Source organism: Argopecten irradians, chromosome 11 (assembly GCF_041381155.1).
Source record: "Argopecten irradians isolate NY chromosome 11, Ai_NY, whole genome shotgun sequence".
Lineage (NCBI taxonomy): Eukaryota > Metazoa > Mollusca > Bivalvia > Pectinida > Pectinidae > Argopecten > Argopecten irradians.
In genome coordinates, this window is record NC_091144.1 from 2,845,807 (window position 1) to 2,857,660 (window position 11,854).

The 11,854-nt window shown below is 31.8% G+C and overlaps 1 long non-coding RNA gene across 7 annotated transcripts; it reads right to left on the bottom strand.

Moving 5' to 3' along the window:
- Positions 1-3,379: 3,379 nt before the first annotated feature.
- LOC138334298 (uncharacterized) lies at positions 3,380-11,785 on the bottom strand. Of its 7 annotated transcripts, none has more exons than XR_011210094.1 (9): positions 11,348-11,785; positions 11,033-11,147; positions 10,604-10,701; positions 8,649-9,800; positions 8,097-8,208; positions 7,815-7,892; positions 6,459-7,705; positions 6,014-6,111; positions 3,380-5,348 (listed from the first exon to the last, which is right to left on the bottom strand). It is a non-coding gene; the product is annotated as an uncharacterized lncRNA (long non-coding RNA). The 7 variants fall into 7 exon arrangements; XR_011210089.1 differs by having other exon boundaries at positions 8,649-9,804; XR_011210093.1 differs by having other exon boundaries at positions 10,604-10,731.
- Positions 11,786-11,854: the final 69 nt, after the last annotated feature.

An 11,854-nucleotide genomic window follows, 5' to 3' on the forward strand; every position in this document is an offset into this window, starting at 1 on the left:
ATATTTGTTTTTAAAATCATTCATTTTTTGACTATTTCTTTAACATTCATTCATTTTTTGATAATGTGTTTTGACATTGATACATTATTATTTTTGACAATTTCTTTGACATTCATTCACTTTTTTTTGTTACATTCATATGTTTTGACATCCATACATTTATTTTTTAACATTGATTGCTTCATTCATTATTTGAGAAAAAAAAATTTCATTGATACATTTTTTTGACAATTTCTTTGACATTCATTCATTCAATTTTTTTTTCATTTTTTTCTACGTTTATACTATACATTCATTTTTTTGACAATTTTTATATTCACTCTTTTTTACATTGATTCATTCATATTTTGGACATTCTTTTGACATTCATTTGAACATTTTTTGACATTGATTCATTTAATTTTTTGACAATTTCTTTGACGTTCTTTTTTTGACAATTTCTTTGACATTCATACATTCATTATTGTGACAAAAGTTTTTTACATTTATTTTTTTGACATTGATTCGTTCATTTTATGTTTATTTTGCATTCATTCATTCATTTCCTTTGTTGACAATCCCTTAAACATTCAATCTTTGACAATTTCTTTTACCTTCTTTCATTTCTTTGCCATTTATTTTTTTGACAATTTTTGACATTCATATGTTCATTTTTTTGACAATTTGTTAACATTCATTTTTTTGACATTGATTCATTCATTTTTCGGACATTCTTTTGACATTCATTCACTCATTTTATGATTATTTTATTACATTGATTCATTCATTTTTTGACATTGATTCTTTTCATTTTTTGACAATTTCTTTGCCTTTGTACATTCAATTTTTGACAATTTTTTTTTTACATTTATTTTATTCATTTTTGTTTTGACATTTTTTTGACATTCATTCATTCATTTTCTGGCAATATCTTTGACAGTCATTCATTTTTTTGACATTCATTCCTTCATTTTTCAAGAGTTGAATTTGACATTGATACATTTTTTTTTTGACAATTTCTTTATCATACATTCATTTTTTTATGATTAATCTGACATGCAATTCATTCATTCAATTTTTGACAATTTGCTTGATATTCATTCATTTTTTGGACAATATTTTGGCATCCATTGATTCATCATTCATTTTTTGTAAAATTTTTCGCATTTGTTCATTCAGTTGTTTTTTCATATTTTTTAACATTCATTCATTTTTGACAATTTCTTTAACATTCATATTTTTGACAATTTCTTTAACATTCATTTTTTTGACAATTTCTTTGACATTTATACATTCATTCATTTTTTGACAATGTGTTTTGACATTGATACCTTATTATTTTTGACAATTTTTTTCTACATTTATACATTCACTTTTTTTTGCATTTTGTTACATTCATACATTCATTTATTTGACATTTTCTATTACATTAATACATTAATTTTTTGCATTTTTTCACATTCATTGATTCAGTTTTTTTGACAAATTCTTTGAAATGTATTCATTTTTTTACATTAATTCATTCGGTTTTTGACAATTGATTTTTGACCATCGGTTTTGACAATGATTTATTTTTGACAACTTCTTTGACATGCATTCAATTATTCAATTTTTGACAATTTGTTTGATATTCATTCATTTATTTTTTGACTATTTCTTTGTCATTCATTGATTCAGTTTTTGACAATTTCTTTGACATTCAATCATTCATTTTGGAACAATTTGTACATCCGTTCATTCAGTTTTTTGACATTTTTTTTTTACATTAATTAATTTTTTACTTTTGTTTTTTGACATTTTTCTTTTTGACATTCATTCTTTCATTTTTTGACTTTTTTGCATTCATTCATTCGCTTTTTTGACAGTTTCTTTCACATTCACCTTTTGACAATTTTGTTTGTACTTGATGAAATTAAGACATGAGTAACAAAATATGAAATTTTGAAACAAAATAACACTATAATAAAACCTTTATGGTCTGAAAGACAGTAGATAAAAAATGTTTCCCCGATTTAGAAAGTTTAGAATTTGCATAAAAAGTATTATATAAGCAGTAGCAATTGTATAAAATACTAAAATTATCAAGAGGCCCAGAGGATATGTACCATTGAAATTCCTATTTTAAATAAGTTTCTAGTACTGTGTTGATATTGCCTCAAAATTATCACTCATTGCACATATACATTAAACAAACATCTTGTTGTTTCAATCAACACTGAAAACAAATAAAGTTAGTTCCTTACAATGGCTGGTTCATGGTAGGGGAGACAACTTACGGTTTGTTTTGTGTAGACGCTTGATTACTGACCGATGCCTAAAGCTCTTCAATTGCTTAAATGGCATATTTATGCTGAACAGGGTGAATCTTTGAATTCATTTCAAAACAACAATTACAACCTCCATAATTCAATAATGTGATTGTTTTATTCAGTATATATTGATTAAATAATGTTTAAATAATTTAGAATTAAAGACTAAAAAATAAAGGGAGATAATTCCTTAATTAACAATCTGTATCAATGACAATCAAAATAGTTTGTTAAAATTGATATATCTTGCAAAATCTTGGTCTAAATTTCAAAACCTTGATGAAATATTTCAACTTGTATCAAGATTCCTATCATATTGATTATTTAATGATAATTGTATTACCATCGTTTTTTCTTGGGAAATTTAGTATAAAACAAAGCTATTTTCTGGTCTACAAGGGGATGGTCATAACAGCTCAAGCCAGTACGTTTAGAAGAAAATTTGAAATTAACACTTACTTGCAACAAAATATTTTCAATTATCATTAGAATTTATCAATCATTTATTCATATTATAAAAATATATACAATTTTGAAATTTATGGTAAAATTATTAACTGAAGAATATAGGAAAGTCCTTTGCAGTGAGAATGTGAATTAGTAGTTTTAATGATAGGGTCAGTTCGTCCCCGCCTCCCATGTCAGTCCCGTCTAATCGTTTGTGTCCTGTCAGTTGGGAGGTTTTTTTGTCAATGCAGAGTGAGTATACAGATTAAAGAACTTTTATTTTTCTATATTCTTCAATTGAATACCCAGGTACTATAAAACGAAATTTGGAAAACATATTACTAAAAGCTGGGCATGATATCAAATAGTTTGTTTACTATAAGATTTATTTAAATTTTGCACAAGATCGATTAATGCATAGTTATAATGAATAACAATTATTTTCAAAAATATACTGATTATTGCAAGAGCTAAAAATGACCTTACTGGCCCTCATAGACTAAAACATAACATTAAAAAATATGTCATTTTTATAATAAAAAATACTGAATTATTTGGAAAAAATATTAGTTTGAAAATGAAAAATAAAAGCAAAGAAAATAATTTAGAATTTTATCTTCAGTTTTTCAATATTAATATGATAATATTCTTAAGGATGTATTCTTCTGAGGTTTCAGTCCCGTTGAAGTCTCGTTTCGACAAAGATCAAAGAAGTTATGAGATTTTCAAATATATTTTATCAATATCTGTAGCAAGTTGCCAGATGCAAATTTTGTCAAAAAATTACATTTCTATTTTCAGTAGATTTTTTTATACAGGGATTTTAAGAAATGGCCCATTTGGCGGCCATTTTGAAATTGTGTCTTTTTCCTCTTTGAGTAGAGCCATAGTTTAACTATTTTTTACTGAAATTGTTTTTACTTAAATCATCACTACACCAGCATTTTTAGCTGTATCGAGCTAATTTTTGCTGTTAATCTTTCCTGGCTGAAAATAGTGTATTTTGTAGCTCAAAATTAAGGGGTAAGAGTAGCATATGTTGTTATTCTGAGAAAAAATATGAGTCTTATTAATTAAAACTTGTATATTTTTAAAGAAGACTTAAGGAAAATAGATTCTTCAAACTTCCATACATATCAAACATCTCATTAGAAAATTATGGCTTTAAACTCTTGTGTATATGGTCAAAACGGCAAAAATCCCAAAAAATCTAAGATTTTGTCAACTTGGTATCTTTGAGTGACAATAGCTCAAAAACAAACACACCGACATGTGTTTTTTCTTCCATTTTCTTGTATGGTATAAACTCCTATTTCCAAAAATCTATATGAGAAAAAAAGTTTAATACAAGAAACTTTTGACTTCTCAGAGGTGTACATCCTTAAAGTGAACAGTCGGGCAAGGATAGCTAAACTCGGTAAAAATGATGTGAGTGTATCCAGTAGAATTTCTTTTGAAATAGAAAAATAAAATATCTCGTCAAAATCTGTCTGCATACGAAGAAATTAATTTAAAGTACAGGAATCCTAAAACGTCCCCCCGGCTGACTATGTCCGTCCCCCCGGCTGACTATGTCCGTGGTTACATTTCCACGCAGCCTCGCTTTCAATGCTTTCAACTTTTCTTTATTTCAATGGTCAGAACTGGGAAACGCAAGCCGAACTTGACCGTCGTTTAATATGTGAGAACTTTTGGAAGGCCAATGAATGCATTTAGACTGAATTTCTTTGCCCGACTATTCACTTTAACCTTAAGACTGTATCTAGAAATTATGGAGGTTTCTGTTTTGATGAAAAAGACGGCTTTCTTTTTTAAAAAAGAAAGAATGAGTATACTTAAATATAAAGTCTATCTTAGCTACTTTTGACCTAAACACACCATAGTCTATCAAAGTGGTAAAGGGAGCGAGTGGGACGACTGGTATGCCTGCTTTCTGTATAATGTCTGGGTGTGCTTGTTCAGTATCTTTTAGTGACATGCTCCTGTGAGGTAGCACTAAAAAAGTTCTACAATTACAAAATAGTACAACACGAACATACTGCAGCCTCCAAAAATACAAATGACATACAACACATCAGTGAGGCTGGCCTTAAATGATTCTGGCTGTTGATTGGATATTAGTATAATCAACCAACCAAAAAACGAAAAATTTTGAAATGTAGTGATACAAATCCTCTGGACCACTCTGGATCCCTTAGTGTTCCTAGATTTCCCTTCTGTTATTATGATATCAGTAAAAAGAAAAAAAAAATATTTTTTTGAAATACTGGACCAAATGGGAGGAATTTACATAAAACATTTAAAACTCTACAAGAAAAAACTTTCCTTAATTCCATCAAATTAACATATTTTGCTACTGTCAAACAACAATAATTGCATTTTTTAGTTTCTGAAACATTAAACACATTTATCCAAAAACGCTCCAGTTCTGAATTACTCTTGCCACAAGGAAACTCTTCAAAGTTACTTCTACACAGCTGGTATGTAATGTCATTTTCCACAACAGATCCCATTCACATGGCAATAGGCTTTCCTAACCAATGATTGCTTTGATACAGGCTTCTGCGACCAAAAACGGACAAACTGCGACCGAGGTGAGAAATTCTTGCCATTCTGAAATTTACAAGCAACAATCATCATTATTAGGAATCTGAAAGGTCTTTAAGATACATCAATCTGATTAAAATACAATCCTTTTTATCACTAAATTTGATACCGTTCTCACCAGGGTAGCCATTTTGAAAAAAATCCTGAATTTCATAATTAACCAGCCAACCAGTGTCCAGGTCCAAATAATTCTATTCGGGGCTCTATCTTGTGTACACAAGGGACCGTTTCCAAGGTTTTTTTTTTTTTTTTGGTTTTTTTTTAAAGATGCTCCACCGCCGACAGAGCATAAATGATATTCATTATTTGAACAATAATTTGTGAATAATCGTGTATATAAAGGTATAATTAACACTAAAAATAACATAAAATAATTTATTTTGCCTTTGGTGCATGCGCAATCAATACTTCATTCCATATAGAATATAGTGCCACAGATTTTTTTGGGATGCAATTAATTCTTTTTCATATTTTTAACTTGAAGTAAAATTAGAAGCTCAAACTTTTCAATGGTGGTAATGGTGTAAAGTAAGTAAGTTTAGTAACTGAAGAAAAATACTATATCGTCTACTCCTGCTTTTGATAGTGAAAAAATACCATTTGTCAGAGCTGGAGCATCTTTAATATAGTTGGTGTTCCCTAAAGAAGAAGTTAAAATTTTCAATGCTCACCTGTGATGTTAATTACATTTTGGCTGTATGTCAAATCTGTGTCAACTGGTTGGTCCAGGACAGGGCTTTACCTTCGGGCAGTCACCTGCGGAGTAATCCTGTAAACATAACATGTTGAACTTTCACACTGTATTGTTAACAAATTATATATCAAATATTGAAATGGTATTGAAAGTGTTTTGGTTTTTTTGTTGATAAGATGATTAACATTTCTAAATATAATGAATAATAGGAGAGATCTCCAATCAGGGGGAGATAATTTATTTAATAATCAGAATAATCTGAAACAGGTTTTACAGAGCCTGTCTGTTAAAAATAATGTAAGATGAAACGGTTCAGCACACTTGCAGTAAGAAACAGTTATAATAAGTACACAGGTCCTGAGAAAAGACGATGCCAACAGTGATTATTGTCAATGTTCAGTTTGGAGAAATTGAAGACTCACCGTTAACTCACTGCTGTTTACGTCACACTATTAGTCTGCTTTTGACATATCGTGTATTAATACTGGTTGCACTGGTATGGCTGCTCTGATGGTTCCTGTATTGTAGGATGATGGGTTGAATTTTGAAGAGTGTTGTTTCCAGGCTGTATTCACATGAAATTTGAACGAGTTCAGGGTTTTAGCAGTTATCACCTGCGATAGACTTCCAATTATCTGTGACACGGTTTCAGAAAGAGTTTTACGCAGCAGTAGTTTGGTCATTCTGTCTTAACACGGTAAAGAATTTATCTGGTGTAGTATCTACTGTTCCATTACAGATTTTGTATTTTATCACGTCAGGTCTATCACATCTGTACTCTAAAGATGGTAAACCAAGGCTTTTAAAGAGTTCATCATTTGCCTCATCTCTTTGTTCAAGCACTAGTCTTGCGGCGTGGCGTTGTACATTTTAAGGATTATTCTGTCTTTGTTGAACATGAGGAACCAGACTGAAGCACAGTATTCCAGATGTGGTCTAACAAGGGATTTGTACAATGTTAGAAATATGTCCTTATTAATATAAAGGAAGGTTTTGATAATGAGACCGATGTTTACTTTCTTCACCTGTATATCGACATGCTCTGTAAATTTCAACATGTCGTCAAAGTTCACACATATGTCCTTTTCCAAGTTTACTTTCTGGATTGTTGACTCGCTGCCTCCTGGGATCCAGTAGAGATAATCAGGTGTATTGATGGATTTACATTTTTCCTCGTTGACAATTGCCACTTCTTGGTCTAGTTGTTGACCATGTCAATATCTTCCTGCATGGATACAATAGGGTTTGGTGCAGAAATTTCTTTGAACAATTTTGCATCATTGTAAACATTTTGATCTTGTTGTTGACTTCATTTGTTAGGTCATTTAAACAATTGAGAAACAGGATAGGTCTCAACACATTTCCTTGAGGGACTCCACTTGATACATTTATGGACCTTGAACGATTACAGTTAGTTACTACTGTCAGCTCCTTGTATAAAGTCACTAATCCATTTCCTGATGTTTCCGCCGGCTTTTTCCTGGTCATTTGTTCATCAAAAACATTGGTAACTGATGCTCTAGTTTTGGTCTTTGATCTTGTACATTTCTAGAATTGTTTTGGATCACTTTTCATGTTCTTTGCAATGTCTTTCTCCTAAGTAACCATTGACCTTCTTACTAGGTTGGTTGCCTGATTTCTTGCCTCTTTATCTTTCTCGTAGAAGGCACTTAAAGAGAAACACATGTCATATGTTAAAATCTTGTAATTACAGCAACAGGTTTTACCTGAAAAAAGGTTTCATAGAGCCAGTCTGTAAAAACATTAAGTACACTTACACTAAGAAACATTGAGTGCACAGGTACTAAGGAAATGCTGATAGAGATTATGGTCAAGGTTGGAGAAAATCTAAGGCACTGAAAGAGAAACACATGTCCTTTGTTAAAATCATGTAATTATAGCAACATTCTACATGATAAAATTAGAATCATATCTTAGATGACCACATTACTAGTGATGATTGGAAAGAAAGCAGAAACCGAAGAAGATAACAGAATATACCAGAAAGGAGTTCACCAAATCTTACTGTAATTAGCAGAAAATGATAATTCAGTTTTTACCTCAGAAGTAAAGTATATTTATGGATATATCCTTCCTGTGATTTTTGACTTGATCTATTAACCCAATTCTTCAGGACTTAATATCAGCCTCAGACATCAAACCATGGACAAACTGTGAAAAATAGTGAATTTACAATGAAATAGATTTATTGTAATTATCATATATTAATTACTGAAATGGTATTGGTCAGTTTTTTGTTTTATATTGAGTATATATTTGATAAGCTCTTTGACCAGAAACAAAGAATATTGATATTAATCAAGGGGAGACAATCTCAGACAATTCAACAAGAAGCGCTAGCATGCACTTCATGGATTTTGCCTCTGTCCAGTTGGGATTCATATTGGCTATGAATGCCAACTGAAAGATGTTAAATACTTAATTCAGATATTCATTATAATGATTCCAACATCAATGACATCTGTCATATTATTTTGTAACTGAATAATGTATTTGATAATTGGACCCAAACTTAGCATCAAATATGTTCAATTGTTTCATTTTCACTCCATTTTCACCTGTGTTTTGCTCATTAGCAAGATCTGGCCTACCTCATTTTGGTATAAAAGGATTCTTGTTCGTTATTTTTTCTTCCCTCCAGTCTTCATGTGTTCTCCATTGTTACAGGCTATAGGCTTGTCTTCTTCGCCATCCGATAACCATCTTCTTGTTAAGTAGATACTTATCTTATCAAGTAATTGTTGTGTTGCAATTTTTGCATCTGAATTTTCCACTTCATTTGGCAGTGGAAGCCGACTTATGCCGACTTACCAGCCTTGATTTGTGGACTTTGGCCACAGGTGCCTAGTTGGTAATCCAGGCAGGCTTTTTGTGATGGCAGTTTCATTTTCTGATTGAAAGACAAAGGTTCTACAGAAATCGTACAGTCAAATCAATGCAGTTGCCCCCAACAGCACAGCACTACCCTTTAAAGTGTCTACGTTAACTATAAGTCGGAAAGGTTGCCGATAATTACGGGGACAAATTACCTATTTTCTGTCTTTCCGTCTAGAAAAGTAATCCCGCCCTATATCAGTACACTCTAGTTTTTGTTGATCCTTTTGGAGTTGTGCACCGTGGTTAGTGACAAAAGTGGTGAAATCGACTGCGATTGTCATAGAACCATTCTTCAATCAAATGAAACGGCCATCAATAAGGCTGCCTGGATTACCTCTGTGACAATAATGATCGAGGTGGACTTTATGTGATGGCAGTTCAATTTTTTTATTGAAAGGCGAAAGTTCTTTTGCAATCGAACAATCAATTCAATGCAGTTGTCACCTACAGCGCAGCACTACCCTTAAAGTGTCCACATGAACTATAAGTCGGAAAGGTTGCCGATAATTACGGGGACGGATTACTCATTATCTTTCTTTCCGTCTAGAACAGTAATCCCGCCCTAAATCGGTACACCCTAGTTCATGTGGAAACTTTCGGAGTGGTGCGCCGCTGTTGATGACAAAAACAATGCAATTGACTATGCGATTGTCGTAGAACTTTCGTTCTTCAGAAAATTGAACTGCCATCACAGAGCCTGCCTAGATTATCATTGTGGCACCAGCGACCAAAGTTTTATAGTCACAAGTCAAACCTAATGGCCAATCTAAGCTGAAAATAAAGAGACAAAAATGGCACACAACATATATTGGATGAGATAATTTCCTACGTCACAAGAAGAGTCATCAATAGGTAGGAAGGGTCCCCTGTCTAACAGAAAAAGCAGCAATGTCATCTTTGCTTGAGAGAACATATGTGCATGGCCTTATGATTTAAAACGACTTCTTAAAGACACAAATATTAAGATGGTGACAAATGACACACTTTGAAGCAGACGATATATGATAAATTCAACCAGCAGCAGCAACAGAGCATAACATAATGATGAATTTACACAGCAACATCAGTACCATCCTTTTATCGTTAACCCTCTTACTGCACATTTATCTGGACCTATAACTTGTGTGAAGACCTACTATGTCAGAAGTTAGAAAACTGTTTGACAGATTACTGCTACCTACAAACAAAGGTTCATAAAGGTTATATTTAAAAGCGTTGACCACCTCTCTATGAATTGAAAATTTAAACGATTGATCATCTTGCTAAACTTTGACATACAACTGTAGCTGCTGCCATCTTTGTCTGAAACATGCACTTTGTGATGCAAGTAGAAATTTGACACAGTGTTACTATCACCTAATACAAACCATTTCAGTACAGGACCCCAACCAAATCTTGAAGCTGACTGCAATGGTGCCAATTTTTGAAAATGTGGCTTAGTTTAAACAAGAGGTCCAGAGGGTCTGTATCACTAACCTGGTTTATTTAGTAATCATCACAAAAACTTTATAATTGGAAATAGCTAAAACTCTACCTTTTTGGCCACACCATTTAAACAATTTTAATCCCCACTTCATCAAGATGCTAAAAATTAATGCAATATAAGTGTTATCTAATGCTTAGATTCAGAGAAGTCCTTAAAATATGGAAAATGAGCAATAAAACTTACATTTAAATTGACCTGAAAGGAATTGCAACTTCTAATCACTCATTGCCCGGAATGTCTGTCAGCTGATGGTTGTCGCTATCCTGATGAGTGTCACTATCCTGATGGATTAAAAGGTCCAGTTACTGGAGCTGTTATTCCAGTCAACATAGTGATATCATAAGTGTGGTTGAAAACATATGATAAATAAAACCAGTTAATGCATTGCCTGATTTGATAGTTAATGTTCTATTAAAAATATGATTTTTTGTTTTCAAACACTTCACTTGAATTTATCTTTCCTCCTACAAATATTCCAGGCCTTAATGCCAACTTAAAATAAATATTTGATATAATTTGAAAACGAATATTTTTCTTGTCACTATTCTAATGGTTGTCACTGTTCTGAAAGTTGTCACTAACCTAATGGAGATGTTCTTCCAAGATATTTACCATTTTGGATTGCCAGCAAGGGTCATCAAACAAAAACTTCCTTGTCATGGAAAGAACTGGTAAAGAGTAGAGTCAGGAGCCTCTCGGGTCACCAAAAGAGGTCCATATGCTGGAGCTGCCATTGAGGAGATAGTGAAAACAATCAGTATGGTGGAAAACATATATGCTAATTTAAACCAGCAAATGCATTGTTTATTGTTATAGTTTCTTTCAAAATCCCCAGTTATTATTAAAATCTTTGTCTTCTTTATGAGAAATAACGGGAATTGTTAATGGACAATAAAACTTTTCATTGTAGTTTTATATTGAATATACCTTGATGAAACTCTGTTCATCTCTAATGGTCGCTATCAAGGAACTTCTGCTATCGGATGTCACTGTCCTGATGGTTGTCACTATATTGCTGGTATCACTATCCTGAAAATATATTAATACTCGAAATAATCATGGCATCATGACAATTATAGCCATTGATAATTATTTTTATATACATTTTTTTTTTAATGTTTTTTTTTTTTTTTTTATGATTTTTTTTTTTTTTTTTTATGTTTTTTTTTTTTATGTTTTTTTTTTCTTTTTTATGTTTTTTTTTTTTCATAAAAACCATTTTAATACCCCAGAACATTTACACATTTTAAGGCTGCCAAGGTTGGGGCCTTGGGATCAGCCTTTTAAATATAAACAGATGTCCCCTCACAGGGGGGCTTTCATTCGTCACACATTGTCACTAGATTCTTTCTGTCCATCTTTCTTTTAACAAACAACTTTACATTCAAACTTTCTTTTTACATATCTTTCTTTCTAACTTTCTTTTCACAAAAC